The 25,212-nt window shown below is 34.5% G+C and overlaps 1 protein-coding gene across 8 annotated transcripts in view; it reads left to right on the top strand.

Annotated features, from left to right (window-relative positions):
- The first annotated feature begins 9,017 nt into the window (after positions 1-9,017).
- LOC128256371 (UDP-glucuronosyltransferase 2B20) overlaps positions 9,018-25,212 on the top strand; it is a 77,872-nt gene continuing 61,677 nt past the window's right edge. The window contains exons 1-2 of one of the 8 annotated variants that reach the window (XM_052986685.1): positions 13,456-13,549; positions 13,775-13,938. The gene's annotated coding sequence lies outside the window, so the exon portion shown is untranslated. Of the gene's footprint in view, positions 9,039-13,455; positions 13,951-25,212 lie in introns of those variants that run through there. The other 7 variants (XM_052986679.1, XM_052986680.1, XM_052986682.1 and 4 more) reach the window with 7 other exon arrangements.

Below are 25,212 nucleotides of genomic sequence, written 5' to 3'. Positions count from 1 at the left end.
GAAAAACAGCTGAAAAATGTACCAATGAAATAGACAATTTACGAAAGCTACTTGAAGCTTTGTATATCGATAATGAGTTATCAGCCGAACATGCTGATAAGTTCAGCACAAAATAAGCCATCACAACAATGGGTAAGCAGACTAAAAACGATTCTAGAAGCTGGTAACTTTACCACAATGAATGATGCCATCACGAAGTATATACAATATAGTACAGAAATAACGGGTAACGCGAACTCCATATTATACGAACGTGGAGGACAAGCCTATAGAGGTAATTTTCGTGGTAGAGGAGGCCGTGGTAACTACAACGGTCACTACCAATACCAAAACAATGAATATAACCGATACAACGGTAATAATCAAACTTATGATAACCGGACCAAAAACCTTAATAATTGAGGTAGTGGAAATTATAGAGAAAACAACCGTGGCGGAGCCAATAACGGTAACTACAATAATAATAACAACGCAAACAGGAATAATAATAATAATAGTTTCCTAAATGTACAAGCTAATATAGAAACAAACGTAAAACAAACGCTTCATACAATTAACCTTTATTTTATCTTTTCGTTTCACTCCGGAATGAACAAACTAAAAAATTATATACATTATTAGTTGATAATGGTTTAGATATTGCATTAATAAAATAAAATTAAGATTTACTTAACAACGTAGATCACACAAATATTATTCAAATATCAGGTGTTGGTGAAGGAACATCCAACTCTAAGGGACTAACTTCAATAGAAATGTTTTCAAATAACTATGCCATCCCACATAATTTATATTTAGTATCAACAGATTTTCAAATTCCATGTGATGAAATAAATGGCATCGACTTCATGAAAAAATATAATTGTCAAATAGACGTAAAACCAGAAGACGATCGGCTTATACTAAGGCCCAACAGTCTCGAACACCCAATAAACATTCCAACAAATCAAACACTTTAAAACAGTTTGAGAATTCTACCAGCAAGGTCCGAAGTTGTCCGAAAAATTGCTATAAACGCAGCAACCAAGTATGAGTTTATACCAAACCATGAAATCCAAAACGGAGTATTCATTGGAAACTCAATTGCAGATTCAAAAAAACGAAATTATCCAATTAAAAGAACTAAAAATTGAACCATTAGATGACTACGAAATAGTAAAAACAAACGAAAATGACAACAACACAGATACTTTAAATAAAATGAATAAAAATTTCCCCTCCCAATTTAAAACAATACCTAATGAATTATGCACAAATTACATGGACATATCCGGAATAGAAACCGAATTAATATCAACAAATAATTTTTACAAACAAAAAATTAGAATGAAAGATGATGAATCAGTTTAATTTAAAAACTACAGAATTCCTCACAGACAAAAAGAAGAAGTCGATAAATTAATCAAAGATAAAATCATAGAGCCTTCAGTATCAGAATATAACAGTCCATTATTAATTGTACCCAAAAAAACACCAATTCAGCCGATAAAAGCGTTTAGTAATTGACTACCGCCAAATCAATAAGAAAATCTTATCCGATAAATTCCCATTACCAAGAAAAGACGACATACTCGATCAACTAGGCAGAGAAAAATACTTCTCATGCTTAGATTTAATGTCAGGATTTCATCAAATAGAACTCGAGGAAAACTCTCGAAATATAATGTCAATTTCCACGAGCAATGGCTCCTATCGTTTCACGCGATTACCTTATGGCTGAAAAATAGCACCAAATTCTATTCAAAGAATGATGACAATTGCATTTTCAGGTATCAAACCTTCACAGGCATTCCTATATATGGATGACCTAATTGTCTTCGGTTGTTCAGATAAGCATATGATTAAAAACCTCACAAATGTTTTTGAATTATGCAGGAAATTGCACTCAGAAAAGTGCACATTCCTTCCTTGGACATAAGTGTACTGACATAGGTATTCTACCAGACAACAAGAAATGTGAGATCATAGAAAAATACCCGGTCCCAACGGACGCAGATAGCGCTAGAAAATTCATTGCATTTTGCCATTATTACAGAAGATTCATTAAAAATTTTCAAGACACATAACGCGAATATGCAAAAAAATGTAAAATTCGAGTGGACAGATCAATGTCAATGTCGTTCCAGTACCTAAAAATACAACTGATGAAACCAACATTATTACAGTTTCCCGATAATAAAGAAATTTGCATAACAACGGATGCAAGTAAACAAGCATGCGAAGCCGTTCTAACACAAGAACATAATGGAACGCATCTACCAGTAGCATACGCAACAAAGGGAGAAAGTAATAAAAACACGACAGCAAGAATTAGCAGCAATACATTGGGCAATTAAACACTTTAGACCTTATATATACGGAAAACACTTCACAGTAAAAACAGACCACAGACCACTAACACATGTATTTTCAATGACTAACCCAAGTTCAAAATCAACCAGAATGAGACTTGACTTAGAGGAATACGATTTTACTGTTGAATATCTAAAGGGAAAGGACAATCACATTGCAGACGCATTATTTCGAATAACCATAACGGACACAAAAAATATTCAAAGGAAGAACAAAATTCTGAAAGGCACTACCAGAAACCAAAGTAAACAAAAAAATTCCTGCGCAGTAACAGAACAAGAAAAAAAAGATTTGCCTAGGCAAACTCTAAATAAAGCTTCTCAGCCCAACGTATACGAAGTCATTGTAAATGATGATGTACGAAAAGTAGTGACCTTGCGATTAACGGATTTACTTTGCTAACTAAAGCATGGGAAAAAAGTTATACCAAGAATTGACGTTAGCGATAAGTACACCAAAGGAATTCTGGACTTAGGTCAGTTCTTTCAAAGGCTTGAAAAGCAAGCCGGTATACTAAATATCAGCCAGCTCAAAGTGGCACCGAGCGAAAAGATCTTTGACACCAACTCAATGGAATCTTTCAAAATAATGGGCAATAAAATATTACAATCTCTAAGAGTAGCGCTACTCAAACCGGTGAACCTGTTATCAAATAACGATATAGAGAAGGACGCAATACTGTTAACATTCCATGACGATCCAATACCAGGAGGTCATACAGGCATAGCTAGAACATTAGCAAAAATAAAAAGGTGTTATTATTGGAAAAACCTGATCAGAGATATATCAAAGTATATGAGAAAATACCTCAAAATGCAAAAAATCAAAAACAACGAAACACACAAAGACTCATTGACTATCACTGAAACGCCACAAATGGCTTTTGACAGGGTTATTGTGGATACGATCAGTCCACTACACAAATCTGAACAAGGAAATGAATGTGCAGTAACTCTTATCTGCGATTTAACAAAATATCTTGTACCAATAGCGAATAAAAGTGCAAATACAGTAGCAAAAGCTATATTTGAAGATTTTTTTTGAAGTACTGTCCAATGAAGACGTTCATTACGGACATGGGAACAGAATATAAGAATTCAATAATAGAAGAATTATGCAAAAAATTGAATATCAAAAACATAACTTCTACCGCACATCATTATCAGACTGTTGGTACCGTGGAGCAAAGCCACAGAAATTTAGATTTTTTTTGATTGAAAAATAGAAGATCAGGTTTTATTGAAAAATGAAACAGGGCATATGCTAGCCTAAAAATATACTGGACCCTATAAGGTTAAAAGCATAGAAGAAAAAGATAACATAGTAATTTCAAATAAAAAAAAAAAATAATAGACAAACATTTCATAAGGACAAATTAAAGAATTTTCATTCATAATTTTCAACTAAATAAATAGCAATGGTCTGATCAACCAAATAAGTTCTAATAATATATACTTATATACAAAAAATAAAACAAAAACCAATTCTTTCATATTCCATTATATAAAAAAAAAAAATAATTAAAAACCAACAACAAGCAATAAATAATTAAAACATTTTTAAATTTTCCAACATGTTATATTTTTAACAATTAAACATAATGACTAGAAAATAACTTCATTTTATAACGTTTTTTTTCAAAAGGAGGAATATGTAGTATGCACACATATTGTACTATTGTACTATTGTATTGTAAAGGGTATACACCGAAAGTGCTAGCGTCGGCATAATTGTAACACGAAAGGACCACATGTGCAAGTTAACACGGTTTCACAACAACACGAAAGTTCCCAAGCTGATTAAAAAAAAAGAGAAAAAACAACAACAAATCAACCAAATAAAAACAACCAGGAAAGACTTCCAGTACTTAAAGCATGCGACCAATTTAACAATGTATTCGGAGATAGTATAGGACACGGAAGAAATGAAAGAACATTTCCCTCGGTCACATATGAGGCAGATATTAGACTTGGATTTACGGCACATCAAAACTCTCATAGATACAGTTAATGTTCACCATAGACACGCTAGAAGCATCAACTTATAAGGGACCGCATTAAAAATCGTAGCCGGTACTCCAGATTTCGTTGACTTCGAGAAAATTAAATTCACGCAGAAAGAACTCATAGAATCAGAAAATAGGCAGATAAACATTAACACAAAGACCCAGGAACAAATAAATATCCTAACAAACACAGTAAACATTTTAGTAAAAACGCAAAAGTAGAACAGATAAATACAGAAAATTTGTATGAAAAATTGCTATCAAGAAACAGAATAATTATTTCCGAACTCGAAGCCTTAATGTTGTCAGTTACACCTGCGAAAATTGGAATAATCAACCCCGCAATTTTAGATTCGAATGATTTACAAAATTTAATCAATGAACATTCTACAAATGTTACTGTTACTGATCTAATGGAAGTTGCTCAAATTAAAGTTTTATTAAATAATAATTTTTACACTTAATATTAAAATATCCTAAGCCGTATGTAGCTTGTAAGAAGATAATCTTGCACCCCGTTGAAAACAACGGCACTATTATTACTTTTGCTGAAGACAATACTATAGCTGACTGCGGTAACAAAATCATGCCGATTGGAAACTGCAGCACCGCCCTTACAACAACATTTTGCAGAGAAATGCCCTACACAACCTGCGCACAGCAACTTCACTCAGGAGGCAACGCACACTGCTCGACTCGCACCAGCCACCTTGAATACCTAACAATCATCGATGATGGCATCATCATTCTTAATGACGGAACAGCTACGATCAATGGACAACTGGTAACCGGAACGTTCCTCATTACATTCGAAGACGAGGTAAAAATAAATAACACCGTATACCAAAACTTGAAGAGCTACGTTAAGAAGTCACCAGCCCCAGCTGCATCAATAGTCCTTAACATTACGGGCCATCAAGAAATACTGAGCTTACCATACTTACAAAAATTAAATATGAAAAACCTACGTTACATTGGCGAAATAGAAAAGGGACTGGAAACACGGCCTATAATATCTGGAGTGGCCACGATCGCCTTCTTGGTCACCTGCTTTACTATTCACAAGCTCTACCAAAGAAGCCTGCGAGATCAAAGTCAGCGTGACCTTCAAATTATCATTGACAGCTTCAAGAAGTCCGAGGACGTCCTTCATCTAAGTAAGGGAGGAGTTAACACGGTTTCACAGCAACACGGAAGTTCCCAAGCTGATCATGCATAACCGACTAAAATAATGCAAGACCAGCAACATTTACGGATGTTGCAGCGCAATGCACTCTGATGCAACGGCGGCTACCCAGATCATGCATGGGCAGCCGGGTCAGCACTTCTAGGGCATAGGGCTAGCTTTCGTTATAAGAATTATTGTACTTAGCAGTTAGTTGAATTTTGGAAATAAACCGTGACGGTCAAACCTCAAAATTACCAAGTCTTTTCATTCGTACAGTAAAGTGCGTCTTAAAATAAATCCTTAAACAGGACTTATAATTAATTTGCATATACCTCGCGCTCCCGCTTAAGAGAGCATAGCCATATAGGCTAGACCTAAGCATACACATAGTGGTTTTTCTGCCGCCGTCTGTGGGCAGCGCAGCGACGAGACTAAGCCTTACTTAGAATTAAAAGAATAATGCAAGAACAGAAAACATATAAAAGTTGAAGCGGCAGCATTGCTGCTCCTACAAAATAAAGATACAATTTAACTTAAAACTTGATGTTTCATTTGGGAATAAAGAGGATACTTTAGTAAGAAAAAAATTTTCAAATAAAAATAATGAAAAACAAGAAAGGAAGCTAACTTCGGCAAGTCGAAGTTCATATACCCTTGCAGCTATTGGAAGAATTAAATATTTTTGAAAACATTAAAATTAAGATTTACTTGCGTATATGTTTAAAAACATTGAAGCTATGATGATTTGCAGCTCAATTATTAGATAGTTATTTTATATATTTTTATTATTTCTATGGGAGCTATATGATATAGTCGTCCGATTTTGATGAAATTTAAAACGTAATTCTGAAATATTTAACCATTACTATATGTCGAAGAACTAATAGAAAAATTTAAAAACAGCAAAGTTATAATTTTTTTACATTTTTTTATACCCTTGCAGAGGGTATTATAATTTCAGTCAGAAGTTTGCAACGCAGTGAAGGAGACATTTCCGACCCTATAAAGTATATATATTCTTGATCAGTATCACTAGGCGAGTCGATCTAGCCATGTCCGTCTGTCCGTCCGGCTGTTTGTCTGTCCGTCTGTCAGTCTGTCCGTCCGTTTCTACGCAAACTAGTCTCTCAGTTTTAAAGCTATCTGAATGAAACTTTCCCAAAACTTGTCTTTCTATTGCAGGTAGTATATAAGTCGGAACGAGCCGGATCGGACGACTATAGCATATAGCTCCCATAGGAACAATCGAAAAAATAAATTAAAAAAAATTATAACTTTGCTGTTTTTTAATTTTTTTTTTAGTTCTTCGACATATAGTAATGGTTAAATAGTTCAGAATTACGTTTTAAATTTCATCAAAATCGGCCGACTATATCATATAGCTCCCATAGGAACAATCGGGAAAAAAAAACAAAAAAAATTATAACTTTGCTGTTTTTTATTTTTTTTTAGTTCTTCGACATATAGTAATGGTTAAATATTTTAGAATTACGGTTTAAATTACAACAAATATCATACAGCTCCCATAGAAATAGTAAAAATATATAAAACAACTATCTTATAATTGAGCTGCAAATCATAGCTTCAATGTTTTTAGACATATACGCAAGTAAATCATAATTTTAATGTTTTCAAAAACGTTTAATTCTTACAATATCTGCAAGGGTATATGAACTTCGGCTTGCGAAGTTTGCTTTCTTTCTGGTTCAATATATAAAATAACTATTCAATAATTGAACTGCAAATCATCATAGCTTCAATGTTTTTCAACATATACGGAAGTAAATAATAATTTAAATGTTTTCAAAAGTATATGAACTTCGGCTTGCCGAAGTTTGCTCTCTTTCTTGTTTTTATAAAACTTTACTTTCCTCTTATTAGCTTATTAAATTATGGGGGTACAAAAATTTGTCTCTAAGGAGTGGTTTTTTTCGGGAAACCGAAAACAAAACGAACTTCACACGTTCTTGTAGTCTTGCCTCTCAGTTCTATATTTAGAATTCCTGTTAGTTGGCCTCAAATGGTTGGTCAAACGTAAATGCCTTCTGGATTTCAATTTTTTTTAACTTGAATGTCTTTATTCGATTTATATGTCTTTATTTGTTGTTCTATATATTATATATATTTGTATACCCTTGCAGAGACGTTGCCGACCCTAAAAAGTATACATATTCTTGATCAGCATCATTAGGAGATGCTGTCCGTCTGTCCGTCCGTTTCTACGCAAACAAGTCTCTGAGTTTTAAAGCTACCTGCATGAAACATTCCAAAAAAGTTGTCTTTCTATTGCAGGTAGTACATAAGTCGGAACGAGCCGGATCGGACGACTATAGCATATAGCTCCCATAGGAACAATCGGAAAAGTAAATACAAAAAAATTATAGCTTTGCTGTTTCTTAATTTTTTTTTTAGTTCTTTGACATATATTAATGGTTAAGTATTTCAGAATTACGGTTTAAATTTCATCAAAATCGGACGACTATATCATATATCTCCCATAGGAGCAATCAAAAAAATAAATAAAAAAAAATTATAACTTTGCTGTTTTTTAATTTTTTTTTAGTTCTTCGAGATATAGTAATGGTTAAATATTTCAGAATTACGGTTTAAATTTCATCAAATTCGGAGGACTATATCATATAGCTCACGTAGGAACAATTAGAAAAAAAATAAAAAAAAATTATATAACTTTGCTGTTTTCAAAAAATTTTCTATTAGTTCTTCGACATATAGTAATGGTTAAATATTTCAGAATTACGGTTTAAATTTTATCAAAATCGAACGACTATATCATATAGCTCTTATAGAAATAATAAAATTATATAAAATAATTATCTAATAATTGAGCTGCAAATCATTTTAGCTTCAATGTTTTTAGACATATACGCAAGCTAATCATTATTTTAATGTTTTCATGAATATTTAAATTTTGCAATAGTTGCAAGGGTATATAAACTTCCGCTTGCCGAAGTTTGCTGATTGTTTCTACGGGAGCTATATGATATAGTCGGCCGATTTTGATGAAATTTAAACTGTAATTCTGAAATATTTAACCATTACAATAGGTCGAAGAACTAATAGAAAAATTTAAAAACACCAAAGTTCTAATTTTTTTTCATTTATTTTTCCGATTGTTCCTATGGGAGCTATATGCTATAGTCGTCCTATCCGGCTCGTTCCGTATATACTACCTGCAATACAAATACAACTTTTGGGAAAGTTTCATGCAGATAGCTTGAAAGCTGAGAGACTAGTTTGCGTAGAAACGGACGGACAGATGGACCTGGCTAGATCGACTCGCCTAGTGATACTGATCAAGAATATATATAATTTATAGGGTTGGAGATGTCTCCTTCACTGCGTTGCAAACTTCTGACTGAAATTATAATACCCTCTGCAAGGGTATTATAAGCCGGTGACCGTGAAGTTGGTTTGAGGTGAACATCAAACTACGTGACCGGATTATCACAAAAAACAATGTATATGCATTTTAAAGCTGATAAATGTTTCAAGGTAATAACAGTTTATTTTTCTATTTTTTTTATGTATTATGAAGTGAGCAACGCGAATTTAGTTTAAGAATCTCAGTTAAAAATTATTATTAAAAAATAAAAAAAAACTCTTTGTGGATACTTACTGATTTATGTGAAACAGATTTTGAGTTCTGCTGTTCACAAACTTCAAAAAAAAACGTTTTCGGGAAAAATTGATTTAAAGATTTTCATACGTGAGAGGGTCGTTTGAAACGCTGTAACTCCGTTAGTTTTACTCGGACTGACTTGAAATTTGTAAAGAACATTCTCAACATATTTTTGATTCATTAGAAACTCCATTGCAGATTCAAAACATTTGTTCGAAATTTAAATACTACAGTTAAAAGCGAAATTATCCATTTAAAGGAACTAAAAATTTTTGTATGCATTTTGAAGTGAGCAACGCGAATTTAGTTTTAAAAAAACTCTTTGTGAATACTTGCTGATTTATGTGAAGTAGATTTTGAGTTCTGCAGTTCACAAACTTCAAAAAAGAAAAATCGATTTAAAGTTTTTCATACGTGAGAGGGTCGTTTGAAACTCTGTAACTCCGTTAGTTTTACTCGGATTGACTTATAATTTGTAAAGAACGTACTCAACATATTGTTGATTCAAATACAAAAAATAACAAGAAAGAAAGCAAGCTTCGGCAAGCCGAAGTTCATATACCCTTGCAGCTATTGCAAGAATTAATTGTTTTTTAAAACATTTTAATTATGATTTACTTGCGTATATGTTTACATTGAAGCTATGATGATATGCAGCTCAATTATTAGATAGTTATTTTATACATTTTAATTATTTCTATAGGAGCTATATTATAAAGACCGTAATTCTAAAATATTTAACCATTACTATATGTCGATGAACTAAAACAAAATTAAAAAAACAGCAAAATTATAAATTTTTTTTTTTTATTTTTCCGATTGTTCCTATTGGATATATATGCTACCTGAACAGAAAGACAACTTTTGGGAAAGTTTCATGCAGATAGCTTTAAAACTGAGAGTCTAGTTTGCGTAGAAACGGACGGACAGACGGACGGACATGGCTAAATCGACTAGCCTAGTGATGCTTATCAAGAATATATATACATTATAGGGTCGGAAATGTCTCCTTCACTGCGTTGCAAACTTCTGACTGAAATTATAGTACACTCTGCAAGGGTATAAATATAAAATAAATATAAACAAGAAAGAATGCAAACTTCGGCAAGCCGAAGTTCATATACCCTTGCAGCTATTGCAATAATTAAATATTTTTGAAAACATTAAAAATATGATTTACTTGCGTATATGTCTAAAAACATTGAAGAATTGATGATTTGCAGTTCAATTATTAGATATTTATTATACCCTTGCAGAGGGTATTATAATTTAATATTTATAATTAAAAAATAAATCAAAAAATATTATAACTTTGCTGTTTTCTAATTTTTTTTTAGTTCTTCGACATATAGTAATGGTTAAATAATTCAGAATTACGGTTTAAATTTCATCAAAATCGGAGGACTATATCATATAGCTCCCATAGGAACAATTGGAAAAAAAAATACAAAAAAAATTATAACTTTGCTGTTTTTTATTTTATTTTTAGTTCTTCGACATATAGTAATGGTTAAATATTTCAGAATTACGGATTAAATTTCATTAAAATCGGACAACTATATCATATAGCTCCCATAGAAATAATAAAAATATATAAAATAACTATCTAATAATTGAGCTGCAAATCATCATAGCTTCAATGATAAAATCGGTTTACCAATAAGAAGAGATCAAATTTAGAAAAGAGTTTTGCTTGCAAGGCAGAGTGAGAAACCTTATCAAAAGCCTTGGCGAAATCAGTATAAACTGTGTCCACTTGGGAATGTAACTCAAAGGCTTGTATGCAATGTTTCGCGAAAATAGCTAAATTTGAGGTAGTAGAACGACCAGGCATGAACCCGTGCTGATTAGGGTCAATATAAGTACGTATCAGGAGGGATAATTTTTATACCCTTGCAGAGGGTATTATAATTTCAGTCAGAAGTTTGCAACGCAGTGAAGGAAACATCTCCGACCCTATAAAGTATATATATTCTTGATCAGCATCACTAGGCGAGTCCGTCTGTCCGCCCGTTTCTACGCAAACTAGTCCCTCAGTTTTAAAGCTATCTGCATGAAACTTTCCCAAAAGTTGTCTTTCTATTGCAGGTAGTATATAAGCCGGATCGAACGACTATAGCATATAGCTCCCATAAGAACAATCGGAAAAATAAATAAAAAAAATTATAACTTTGCAGTTTTTTAATTTTTTTTTTAGTTCTTCGACATAATAGTTAAATATTTTAGAATTACGGTTTAAATTTCACAAAAATCGGACGACTATAACATAAAGCTCCCATAGAAACAATAAAAATAAAAAAAATAAAATTTTTTTAAATGTAACTTTTTATTTTGTAATTTTTTTTAGAAATTCTTTTTGATTATTTAATTATTTGACAGTTAAGAATTACGCTTTTAATTTTATTAAAATCGGAAAACGATATCATATAGCTCCCACAGGAACTCAAATATTAGCTTCAATGCTTTTAAACATACACGCAAGTAAATTATAATTTTAATGCCTTAAAGAATATTTAATTTTTGCAATAGCTGCAAGGGTATATGAACTTCGGCTTGCCGAAGTTTGCTTCCTTTCTTCCATTTTACTAAAAACTGTTAGAACATATTTTTGTTTAACTTTTTACGTATTTAGCCCCTGAGATTCCTCAACTTTTGGAATATAATGAGAATGAATGTTTTCAAAAGATATTAAGCAACAAAAACAGCAACTTTTTTGAATTAAGATCATATAACACTGCTCTGGCAAGAATTTCCTCCTCAAAGTATGCACCATCAATTTTGCGAGGAAAATGTTATAAAAAATGGTTTCAGGTTAAAGGAAGATAAAATTTCACTATATATTTCTAAAATATTACATTTTTCTTAAAAATTAAATGAATTACTTTTCCTAAAAAAATCAAACTAATATGAAATCATATACTTTGTAAATATCTTAAAAACAACAAAGTTATGAAAAACTGAATGTTCTATTAGGAGCCAAACAACTTTCTCGTTAATTCTTATATCCTTATCAGCGTCGTCTGAACAGCTGTTCTTTGTTTTGATTTGTCAAGGAAAATCCTCCTGCCTTTTTATCGGCAATTTTTGTTGTTGTTTTCGGTCGTAAGTGGTGATAGTTCCCCACGATAGTATATCGACATGCCAAATATTTAGTAATACGGGTATGACACTGCTTGAGATTTTTTTGGTAATAAGTTCACGGTCACTCTGCCTTTTTAACGTTAAATTCAAACTTTGTTGTTTGGTTTATTTTTTATTATACATTCGAGGCTCGCTTTTTCCATCCGTTTATCGTCAACTTTAATGAATGAACAAAATTGTACTTTTTATATACAATTTTTCTCATTGATGTATCGGCCCCGTTGGTTTTTATCGAATGTTATTTTTTTTTTACCAAATTCCGTCTAGTATTTTCTATCGGGTATCGGGTTCTGACAATTTTCTTTATTCATTGCTTATTGGAAACGTCATACGTTTATCTTGCTCGCATTTACGTAAAATCGTATAGTTAAAACAAAAAATGAGCAATGAATGAGGCCAACAATGTAGTGTCATAAGCATTGAGTAATCATCGGTAAAAATCAACATTTTGTAGAACGATGCACTATGACGCACTTTATCTGCCTTCACACAACCTATGTAAAATAAACTGCGTCTAGCCATGAGCGCACTGACACAATGAAGCAACCCAAATGTAACTAGGCCCTTAAAGAACTGAATTTTAACAAAAAAAAACAGCAAAGTTAATTATTTTTTTTATCCCACCTGCAAGACTAGGGCAACTTTTGGAAAAGTTTTATTCAGATAGCTTTAAAACTGAGAGACTAGTTTGCGTAAGAACGGTCAGTCGGATGGACGGACGGACGGACGGACGGACGGACGGGCGGACGGACATGGCTAGATCTACTCTCATAGAGATGCTGATCAAGAATATGTATACTTTACTCTGCAAGGGTTTCAAAATAAGCAATAAGGACTTATTTAAAAATACCTTACAAACCATTAATTTAAAGTTAAAAGTTGAGTACAAAATGTCCTTTGATTCTAAGTTCAAAAGCTCCAAGCTAAATAAAATCAAAAAGGGTCTTGAAAATTGTGGGAACTCAAACAGGACCCAAAATCTAACTTTGATTAGAACCAATTTAAATTGTTCAACAGTTGTACTAAAAAACATCACACAGCAGGTGCAGTGCTGTCTAACCAAAGTTACTGAAACGTAACCAAAACACGTTGTGTGCATATATTCCAGTAACACCGGTATCTCGTTGTGACGTTGATCGGAGGCCAAAAGCTTACACCAACTTTCAGTTTGTTTAAGTTAACCCGAGGAGAAACTTCGTCAAACCCAGAGCTTAAGCTTCGAAGAAAAGTGAAAAGTCGTAGTGTTCGTTTTTGTTTTATTTTACCGGGCTGACAGTCAATGTGTTTATAAGACCAACTACGTGAAGGTTTTGCGACTGTGGCAATCTAGTTTTTTTTTTAAATGGCCAAAGAGTGCAATGGCATGCTCTAAGTGCAGTGTGGTTGCTATGCCTTTTTATGTATAATTGTGATTCGTTTTTATCTTTTCCATTTTAACGCAGAATATTAAATAATTTGTTTGTCTTAGTAAAAGTGTGTTAATAGCTTTGTATACGTCGGAATATTGTTTTGACCTGAAGCAGTCACAGCAGCAGCGTTACGCATCTCGGAGACATGTTTATGCATATGCATAAGGGCTAAAAGTGCAGAAAAATATAAAAAAATTAAACTTTGGAAAGTAAATCCAAAAATGTAAATAAACTGGTAATCTACGACTTAACCTACTGTCCCGATTTATAAGCTTAACCCATCGAAATTAAATTTGGTAAAAGCAGCCTAAAATAAGAAGCAATGTAATTTTTTGGATGATGTAAATAACTTTGTTCACCGGTTTATCTCCCGTTCTGCTTTACCAATTTCAGTCATCGCTTACTTTTCTAAACATGTTACATGTAAAGGTTTCTAAATGAAGATGCACAACAAAGTTTGGAAATGTTGCTTAAACTGAACTTCCGAAATCTTAAAATATATAAGCCTAAAAACCTAAATTCTTTAAATTTTTCACTCTTAAAGATGGAACATTTACGAACCCAACCGTTCAACGTTCCAAATCGTTTTTTCTGTATGACTTTTCTCTATGTCTTTTAGCCTGATCCCATTGCCGCATTAGCGGACTTTTTAAATGTGCCTGATTTCATTGCAATGCATTGGCGCATTTTGCACTATGGGTTTTTTTTACTTTTGAATTGTCACAAATAAAAACGAAATTAATTAAATATCATGAATATGTGCGAGATTACAGAAATCTTTAATGCTAAGCAGGACATCCATAATGCTTTCGAGTCATATTAGGAAAACTATCATTACAACATGTAAAGAAAAGTTGATATGCGTTCATCTATCGATGAAACTGAAACCGGTTAAGCAGAACTGGAGATAAAAATAAAATAGGCATGAAACTGATGATTACTCATTAAATATAAATACCTTACAAAAAATTAATCAGGAAGGCAAACTGTTTTGGGAAAACAAGGTTTGATCTCTGTAGGATTTTGAAATATAGAAACCAGTGTTATGTTCGAAAACAATTATTTGTAACGGCCAAATTAAAAATATTTTAAACCAACATCGCGCTATTTGATATGCAAAAACCCTAGAGAATGGCAATTAAGCGGGAGTTTTGTAAAATATCGAAAATCACTTAATTAACTTATTTTTAGATGACGGCTTGAAGGCAAAAGTTTTCTGCATTTTTCTTGTAAGCTATCAGCTTTACGGAACTTTTTTTAAGGTTTTCTTGACAAACTTAATATTATAGGATTTATTGACAAAAAAGAAATAGAACATTTCTAAGAAATCGGTCTTGTCGCCTACTTTGACCTATTTATTCGTAAACCAGACCCAAAATTACATGGATCTTGAAAATATTAAAATGATCGGGCGTTGGGGCTTTTTGGAAGTTTATCCAATCAATAAAAACTCGGTTACATATCGTTTGGCACTTATAAGTTTTGGTAACCTTTTCCTAATTCTAAAAGATAGGCTTGCTTTGGCAAACAATTCTCTTGTGATTCTCTAACAAATCAGTTGGCGAAAATCCTTTTTTGTCGGCATCTAAATTGTTTTCTTAATTAAAATTGTTCTACAAAGTTTTAAAGGCAAAACTAAGACGACTAATAAGACTTTTCATTTTCAAACAGCGTACTAAAATTGCTTGACCATTCTTAAAGATATAATAAAACCAAAGAATGCAAAGGTTTTCTGCATTTTTCTTGTAAGCTATCAGCTTTATAGATTTATTGATAGGATTTATTGACAAAAAAGAAATAGAAAATTTCTAAGAAATCGGTCTTGTCGCCAACTTTGACCTATTTATTCGTAAGCCAGAACCAAAATTACATGGATCCTGAAAATATTAAAATGATCGGGCGTTGGGGCTTTTTGGAAGTTTATCCAATCAATAAAAACTCGGTTACATATCGTATGGCACTTATAAGTTTTGGTAACCTTTTTCTAATTCTAAAATATGGGCTTGCGTTGACAAACAATTCTTTTGTGATTCTCTAACAAATCAGTTGGCAAAAATCCTTTTTTGTCGGCATCTAAATTTTTTTTTTAATTAAAATTGTTCTACAAAGTTTTAAAGGCAAAACTAAGACGACTCATAAGACTTTTCATTTTCAAACAGCGTACTAAAATTGCTTGATCATTCTTAAAGATATATTAAAACCAAAGAATACAAAGTTTTATTCACTTAAATTAAAAACAAGAAGAGAAGCAAGCTTCGGCTAGCCGAAATTAATATACTCAGTATTGCAAAATTTATATATTTTCATTACAACTTTACTCCAATCTTAATGCGTATAAATAGCATTTTTGACAAAATAAAAATAAATTCTGAAATATTTAACAACAACTTTATATGGAAAAATGGAAATAAAAATGAAAACAGGCAACCTATTAGTTTTATACCCTTGCAGTGGCTATTGTCAGACGTTTGTAGCGCAGTGAAGGAGCTCTGCTTAATAGCTAGAGATATTAAACTTTCGCAACCTTTTTTTTTTAAGTGCACGCAGATCAAGAATGAAAACGTTGGAAATCAGACGGCTATATCATATAGCTGCCATAAGAACAATCATGTAAAAATTTCAAATTTCTACCGCTTTCCTCCTCGATTCTCATAGAAGAGCATATTAAAAACCAAAGGTTTTTCTCGTGAAAGTCCTTTACTAAAAGATGTGTGATGTGACTATGGTTTGGCAATACGATCTGGTCCCTGAATCCGCCCGGCCTTGAGTACGCATTTTTCCCGCATCATCAATGTATACGCTGAAGCCGATTAACGCGCTTGGTTTTTTTTATGGTTTGGCTTGATTGAAGCCATCCTGCTGCACTTTCCTGAAAAGAATGTTTTTTGCCGAAGCTAGTTGCTCAATCGAAAGGTGTCTTGCTATTTTTTCAGTTTTGCATCTAGCTTGAAGAATTCCTACGTATAATAAGAAAGTAGCGGTTGCCCTGTACAAGCGCTTCCAATCCGAAAAACACTCAACTTTTATCGCTTTTACGCTGGTCCTTCTCATTACCAATACAGTTCTTCAGATCTCGTCACATTTAGCATTTGGAAAGGTGCATACTTCGGGTTGTTTGGGCCATTGGTCCCTTGACTGCTGGAGAAAGTGAGGCCCATATACCCATTCTTCAGGATTGAGCTTGGATTTTGTGAATTTCGTGGCCATTTCTGCTACATTTAGCTTCGTTGGAACCCAATGCCATTGACTGGCATTCGTAGTCTCTATGATTTCTCCAACACGGTGCATGACAAAGGCGTAAAAATTTCGCGGATCCGTTGTCAGCCATGAAATAACAGTCCTTGAGTCCGTCCAATATATGTGTTCATTGGCCTTTATGTTACGTGTGTTACGGACTTTCTGAGATAAGCGCGCGCCAGTCAAAGCGGCAAGTAGTTCCATTCGGGGTATGGAAAGCGGCTTAAGAGGAGCCACTTTGCTTTTTGCTGCGACCAATGATATAGTGATGACATCTCCTTTTCTTATTCGAAAATAGCAGACGGCTGCATATCCGAACTCGCTGGCATCCACAAAGGTGTGTAGTTCGGTGAAGTCTGCGATATGGAGTAATGGCGAGTGATGTCGTGGGACCTGAACTGTTGCGGCTTGGGAAAGCAGGCCCTTCCATTTTTTTCCAAATAAAAGCTGAGGTACCGGTAAGACGTCGTCCCATCTTATTCCTGTGCGCCAAATTTCTTGTAGCAGAATTTTTAGGCCTATGGTGAAACAGGATAAGAATCCCAATGGGTCAAATATAGACATCAACACTTGTAGGGCCTCTCATTTGGTTGGCATCGCTTTTTCGGAAAGGATGTTTCTTTTCATTCGTGTAAATTAGAAAAAATACTTAAACATGTCAGTTTTCGGTTCCCAAAACATACCAAGGACTTTCTCTGTATCTCCGAGCTCCTTTGCCGGTTGTAGGGTAATTGAGTCGCCCAGCAAATGCTTCAGATCTTCGGGGGAGTTAGATGCCCAATTCCTTATATTGAAGCCTCCTGCGGCGTGTATGTCCCGAACCTCTAAATAAACCTTGATTGCTTCTGCTTCGTCGGCCAGACTGTCTATGTAGTCGTCGACATTGTGTGCTTTAGTAATAGCTTCAAAGGCTCGGGGACTTTTCAGTTTATACTCCTTCGCGTTCTTATCTCGCACGTAATGAGCAATGCATGGAGCGCAGGATATGCCAAAAGTCATTGCTTTCATTACAAATGTCCTTGAAGCTCGGGTTTCTTTGTTAAACCATATAAATCGCTGAGCGTGCGAATCTGCTTCCTGGATACGAATTTGGTGGAACATTTCCGCAATGTCATCGCAAACTGTTATTTTTCCAGCCCGGGACGGAATTAAAACTTTAGTGAGGGGATGCAAAAGGTCAGGACCCGTGATCATGAAATCGTTCAGTGACTTTCCGTGAGATTTAGCTGCTGCATCCCATACAAGCCTAACCTTTTTTGGTTTATTTGGGTTGTGAGTGAGAAATATCGGAAGGTACCAAACGCGCTCATGCTGTATAGTCATTTCATTTAGACATCTCGACTGCGTAATCCTTCTCGAGGTTATTATTGATCTGTAGCTTAATCTTGTCGTACAAATCAGGTTCTCGGGATATTTTTGATTTCAGACAGTCCAATCTTTTCATCGCGCTTTTATAGCTTTCTGGTAAAATGGGGTTGGTGTGACGTCATAGGAGACCAACTTGATAGTGGCCATCAACTTTTGTGCAAGTACTACCCAATATTTGTAGGGCCTTTTCGTCATCGATGGAACGAAGAGTCCTTGGAGTAACAGAGCCAACATTAAAACTCTTTTTAACGGTTTTATCGATTTCTTCCCAATTACATTGACAGTGGTGCATAGAGAATGCGGGCTTGGCGTTGCCGGAGCCTTCTAGTCCCCAACCCAGTATACACTTCGACGTAATGGGATCGTTCCACTTTCCTTCTCGTAGTTTTCGAGGAACAGCAAGCTTCCAGTTTTTTGTGCCAATCAGAAGCATTGGTTTAGCACTTGAATAAGACTTTAAGGGTGTTCCATTTAGGTGCGGGTATTTGGCGGTAAGCTCACTTATTTTGACAGTTTGTCTTGGTAGGCCCAAATTTTTGACGGTGTAAACGTTATTAAGCCAGTATGATTTTTGGTCGTCTGCTTTTGAGATTCGAATATTAAAGCGCAAAGAGTTCCTTTCCATTCTGGCGGTTTGATTAGTCCACTGCATACATATTGGGTCAAGAGTGCTGCGTAAGTTAAAGCGCTTGAAGAATGCTTTGTCTATGAGTGTCACCGAAGATCCCTCCTTTAAGAAGGCGAAAGTGTCAATGATAACATTGCTGCAATGAACTTTTATGGGCACAATTCGAAAATATTGCTCTCCGTCAGGGGACTTGGCTCGGTGAGATGCAACGACATTGTTAGTCTGGCTACCTTTATGGAGCAGAGGATGATGTCTTGATTCACATCCTCCGATCCCCCACGGCCTAGTTGAGAAGCATCTTCTTCCGTGGACTTTAAGGGACTCGAAGCACAGTAGATTGTCACGAACAATAAGCTGCTTTTCCTCATAGAGGAGATTACAAAACCCTTCACACTGTGCGACTTGATGCTGTGTACTTTGGCATTTAAAGCAAGGCGTATTCTCAGAGCTGAGTTCAACCGATTCGGTGTGTTGGGGCCGTCCGGTGCTGTTGCTGGTGTGAGTGTGTACGTTATTTGATTTTGAGTACGGCGTTGAAACCACGGTGGATTCTGCTTTAGCGATCCTGTATAACCAATCACTAAAAGCCTTTACGTTTCCAATGGATCCGTCTTTTGGGTGCATTGCCCAAGTCTATTTATATTGATTTGGGAATCTTGTCAACTAACTCCTTTACAAGCATAGGGTTGTTGATGTGAGCGTCGAGTTTGCATGCTTCCATCGTAGCGCAGATGTTGCGAACTGCCAGGGCGTAGTCAATCAGTGAGTCCAGCCTGTCCTTGTTTACGGATATTCTCCTTGCTTTGTCGATTAGGTGATCCAAAATTTGATCGGGGCGGCCGATCCTCAGGGACCATTGTTGGCAACAAAAGCTTGTCTCTCACTAGGTCGTACGCCTTTCCTTTCAGACATCTTTGGAGGCGTAACATGTTCCCCACATTCGAGAAGCCAGCTACAGAGGTGCTGTTCTCAAAAGCGCTTATAAAGGTTGGTAATTAAATGGTGGTAAATTTGCTGGAAGAATTTGGCGTGCTGATAGCTGAGCGCTGGTTGGACCCATATTGGTATGTTGCAACGTCATGTTCGCGCCACACTGCTGTGCAAGTATTTCGTACATTTGCTGCAAGTTGTTTTCCACGATCGAAAGCTATGCCCTACTCACAGCTTTAGTGGTCAGTTTGTTTCAGTTAGTTTTATCACGAAAACGATACACATCTAGACGGCGTCATGTGTTCAAAATTCTTTTCTGCGGAACTGTCTTGCTCTTATCTATGCTCTTATAAAATTCGCATCGGTATATGGGAATTTTGTATGTATACGAGTACAACTGCGCTGTGTCTTTTCCCTTTGATAGGGCGGAACTGTACCTTTCTTATATATATACATATGAATATATATATATATATATATACACGCAACCAACTAGGAGTCACTAGTCACGAGTCACGCGGAACTTAATTGTTCGATACGCATATAGTAGTTTATTTTTTCTTCCTTTCACTATAATTTCTCTTGCACCCGCGGAACTTAGTCGTTCAATACACGTATAGTAAGATTTTTTAAAGAACGTTACAGCCGCCCATTAAAACGAAGCTTCTAACAGCATTTTAGTTGTAGTTATAAAGAGCTTTAAAAAATCTTCATCTCTTCTCGAGGCTCGTGCTGCAATTGGTTTTCGATAGTTGCCTCTCTTCCTAGATGCACATCGATTGATGTTAAAATGAATCGTTCTTTCCATCGATAATTTTGTAGAAAAAAAATTAATAAGAATTAAATTTCAAATTGCTGTACTGGGGCGGTAACAGTATTGGAACTCCTTTTTCTTTATAGTCTGTTTATACCCTGTAGTTCTGAAATTCCCTTCCCTGCTTTTTCCTGGCCGGCATGTTCGAAAAACAAAAATAAATCGCATTGGCTTCATCTAGCGAAGTTCAAAACAAAGTAGGCTGACAAAATTCTGTCGGCACTTCTGCCACTGCCGAAGCTCGAACTTTTTTGTTGTTGTTTATTTCGAAGTAATCCGGAGCAGCGGCTGAAAATGGGAGAGGGTTGGACGGAGAGAAAACGGAGAAAGAAAGTAAAATGTCAAGAACAAAAGGAACTGTGTAGACTTTTGAATACCCTTTTTTAGAAGCGCTAGTATGTTTATTAATTTTTAAGATGATATATAAATGATTTTTGTTGATTTCATGTAATAAAATTTTGGATGTTATTGTAAAATTGCAATAGGCAACTCCAAAATGTTAATATTTTATGTCTTATGTGATTTTAACTACAAGGCATTCTTGTGGTCGGATATACTCTGGTACGCGTTAGGCAGAAATTTCGGTTTCGTTTTTCGTTCTCTCCATTCCCTTTGCACTTGAATTCGACTGCAACAGAGTGCGGAAGTGTTTTTAAAAGTGAAAATTTTAGGCAATTATTAATTAATCAGGTAAGTGCATAGATATAAATAAATAAACAAAGCTGACGGCACTGCTGCAGATTTTCCTTAAGGGAAAGGCTAAGGATGCCGAGGTACCCGATTCCATTCCGATTGAAAGTAAGGAGGAGCTGGTGGCGTTAGAAGTTAATATATGCTCGTCTGCTAAAACCGCCTATGTAAGTAAAATATTTATGAAGAAGATGAGTGCGCAATTAATTCTGTGTTTTTTCTACAGATTGAGACCATCACCGCAATTCTTAGGCGAAATAATTTGCCTAAGTCTATTAAAGGAGTTTTGGCAGAGCACCTTCTTTGCGACTTTAATATAGACGGCGTGAATAGAAAAAAGGCCCTTAAGGGCTTTCCAGGGTTTTTTTCCGTTATAGTCGGTATGTATAATTGAGCAAAATGTATCAAATTTTTTATTTTATTCTAATATACATATCTGTTTTGTTAACAGACAGCATATCTGCGTTGGGAGGCCAGCTGCCGGCGGAAAAGTCCCTTGCGCACGCCTTATCTTGCGCAAAAAAACAACGCTAACAAAAAAAAACAAAAATAAATTTTAAAACACTAATTTTAATAAATGTTTATAAATTGAATTTCTGATATTTTTTACTATGATTTCCGTAATCTCAGGAATTCCTAGGGAAAACTGCACGCAATCCTTACCGAATTCCTAAGCAAAATCTTCAAGAATTCCTGGGGAAAAGTCAAGGGAATCCTTACGGAAATTATAGTAAAAAAACCATTAGAAATTCAATTTATAATCATTTATTAAAATTAGTTTTTTAACATTTATTTTTGTTTTTTTTTTTGTTTGCGTTGTTTTTTGCGCAAGATAAGGCGTGCGCAAGAGCCTTCTCCGCCAGCAGCTGGCCTCCCAACGCAGATATGGTGTCTGTAAACAAAACAGATATGTATATTAGAATAAAATAAAAAATTTGATACATTTTGCTCAATTATACATACCGACTATAACGGAAAAAAACCCTGGAAAGCCCTTAAGGGCCTTTTTTCCATTCACTCCGTCAATATTGAAGTCGGCAAGAAGGTGCTCTGCCAAAACTCCTTTAAAAGACTTAGGCAAATTATTTCGCCTAAGAACTGCGGTGATGGTCTCAATCTGTAGAAAAAACACAGAATTAATTGCACACTCATCTTCTTCATAAATATTTTACTTACATAGGCGGTTTTAGTAGACGAGCATATTTTAACTTCTAACGCCACCAGCTCCTCCTCACTTTCAATCGGAATGGAATCGGGTACCTCGGCATCCTTAGCCTTTCCCTTAAGGAAAATCTGCAGCAGTGCCGTCAGCTTTGTTTATTTATTTATATTTATGCACTTACCTGATTAATTAATAATTGCAGTCGAATTCAAGTGTAAAGGGAATGGGGAGAACGAAAAACGAAACCGAAATTTCTGCCTCACGCGTACCAGAGTATATCCGACCACAAGAATGCCTTGTAGTTAAAGTCACATAAGGCAGATAATCAAATATTAACATTTTGGCGTTGCCTATAGCAACTTTACAATAACTTCCTAAATGTTATTACATTTAATCAATAAAAATCATTTATATATCATCTTAAAAATTAATAAATATACTAGCGCTTCTAAAAAAGGGTATTCAAAAGTCTACACAGTTAACCTTTGTTCTTGACATTTTGATTTTTTTCAAAGTTATTTAAAACACAGCGCACGAGATTGTCTCCAAGAAAATCAAAACGCAAGTTGCGGGAAATTCAAAAGAAACGAAAAAGACCGCGCGCTTTCTTGAATTTTTCCTTTTGTTCTTGTCGTTTGCTTTTAAGAGTACCGTTTTGTTCGGTTACTCCTTGTAATTACAGTGGCGGCGAAAAGTATAGCGCCGGCAAATGTAAAATAATAATTCAAAACAAAATCACGCTTTGAAATGAAATCATGTAATCGTTTTTTTAAAATATATAAAAAACTGCTTCAAATTAATAATTTTCTAATATAATAAAAAAAATATTAAATGTTATTATGAATAAAATTAAATATTAATATTTTTTTTCAGAATTCATTTTAGGAAAATGTTAGCAGGTCATTTACCACCAACGTAACAAAGCGTTCAGATATTTTTTTAAAGATAAAAAGTGAATATATTCACGCCGCTGCTATTCATTAAGAAATATATAATAAATTGATTTCCCATTTATTTTGTCCATTCCGAAACAAGACTTCTGTTTGCGTTCTTTAGTAGGCGAAAAACACTATCTCAAAAATATCGGACGATCGGCAGCGTTCGGGTTTCAGGTTTTTGCTTACATTACAAAATAAGTCTTTTTTATGCATTATAGTAGAAGGGACGATTTCACAAAAACTCTTGAGAATGCACAAGCAACGCTTCTTTATAGCTTCTTACGTTCTGTTTCGCTTGCAAAGCATGCATGAAAGAAGCTTTTTTTTGTTGGAACGCGTTCTCTAACTTCCGACAGTGCTACCACACAACGAACATGCATTTGAGCAGTATCTCAGTTGGCTTATGACCTGTAAACTGTAAACAGTGTTGTCGAAGCAAAAAAGAGAAGCTTATTACAATATAAATAATACTAAGCTAATATATATTTTGTATATTCGTAAGGTTCAATTACTTTTTAGCAAAAGCACCTAATACAATTTGAGACTTTGACTGTTTCATTTCTTAATTGATGAAAATTCAGCAAAAATATACTAAACATTTTCAGAAGCTACTGGGTTGGAAATCGAATTTTCTATGGAACAACTGACGATCAGCTGACCGAATTTCAGTATATTTCTGCAGAATTTTCAACAATTCAGACGTTTCGGGAATACCCAGAATATGTTTTTTAATATGTTTTTTAAGAAGATAACTTCTTAAAACATAACAAAGATTTTAAATTTACCTCGCTTTGTGATGGTTTAACAAATACTTACACAACTCATGATTGTTTAGCTTTTTATACCCTTGCAGAGGGTATTATAATTTCAATCACAAGTATATATTCTTGATCATATACAGTATATATATATATATAATCTTGATCAGCATCACTAGGAGAGTCGATCTAGCCAAGTCCGTCTGTCCATCTGTGCATCTTTCCGTCTGTCCGTCTGTCCTTCTGTCCGTCTTTCCTTCTGTCCGTCCGCCTGTCCCTCTCTCTCGGTTTTAAAGCGATCTGCATTAAACTTTTCTAAAAGTTATATAAGCCGAGAACGAGCCGTATCGGACGAATACAGCATATAGCTCCCATTGGAAGAATAGAAAAAATAAATGAAATAAAATTACAACTTTGCTCCTTTTTTTCCTATTAGTTCTTCGAGATGTAGTTAATGGTAAAAGCGTCGAGAATTACGAATTAAATTTCATCAAATTCGGATGAGTATATTATATAGCACCCAAGGAAACAATAAAAAAAATATTAAATAATATATAAAAAAATATATTTTTTTTAATTTCATTTTGACATTCTAATAAGTTCAAAAGTACGCATTTAATTTTATTCAAATCGGTAAACGACAGGAACGGTCAAATAATTGAGCTGAAAACTATCATAGCTTCACTATTTTTAAACATATACGCAAACAAATCGAAACTTTATTGTTTCAAGAATATTTCAGTTTGGAAATAGCTGCAAGGGGATATGAACTTCGGCTTGCCAAAGTTTGCTTCCGTTCTTGTTTTTAACTGAAGTCAAGTAGTAGTCTACATCCCGGTTTCGTTTCTGCACCCAGTTCCCATTTTTCTTGCCAAAGGTTGAGAGTCTCACTTTTGCAATCTAAAATTGATTGACTATACGCTCCGCCCGCTTGTCTGAAGCCGTACAGTTTTTTTTTATTCTCTGGCGAAC

This window comes from Drosophila gunungcola (genome assembly GCF_025200985.1).
Source record: "Drosophila gunungcola strain Sukarami chromosome 2R unlocalized genomic scaffold, Dgunungcola_SK_2 000017F, whole genome shotgun sequence".
Lineage (NCBI taxonomy): Eukaryota > Metazoa > Arthropoda > Insecta > Diptera > Drosophilidae > Drosophila > Drosophila gunungcola.
Note: the sequence above shows the minus strand (reverse complement) of the source record. Positions and strands in the feature narration are given on the sequence as shown.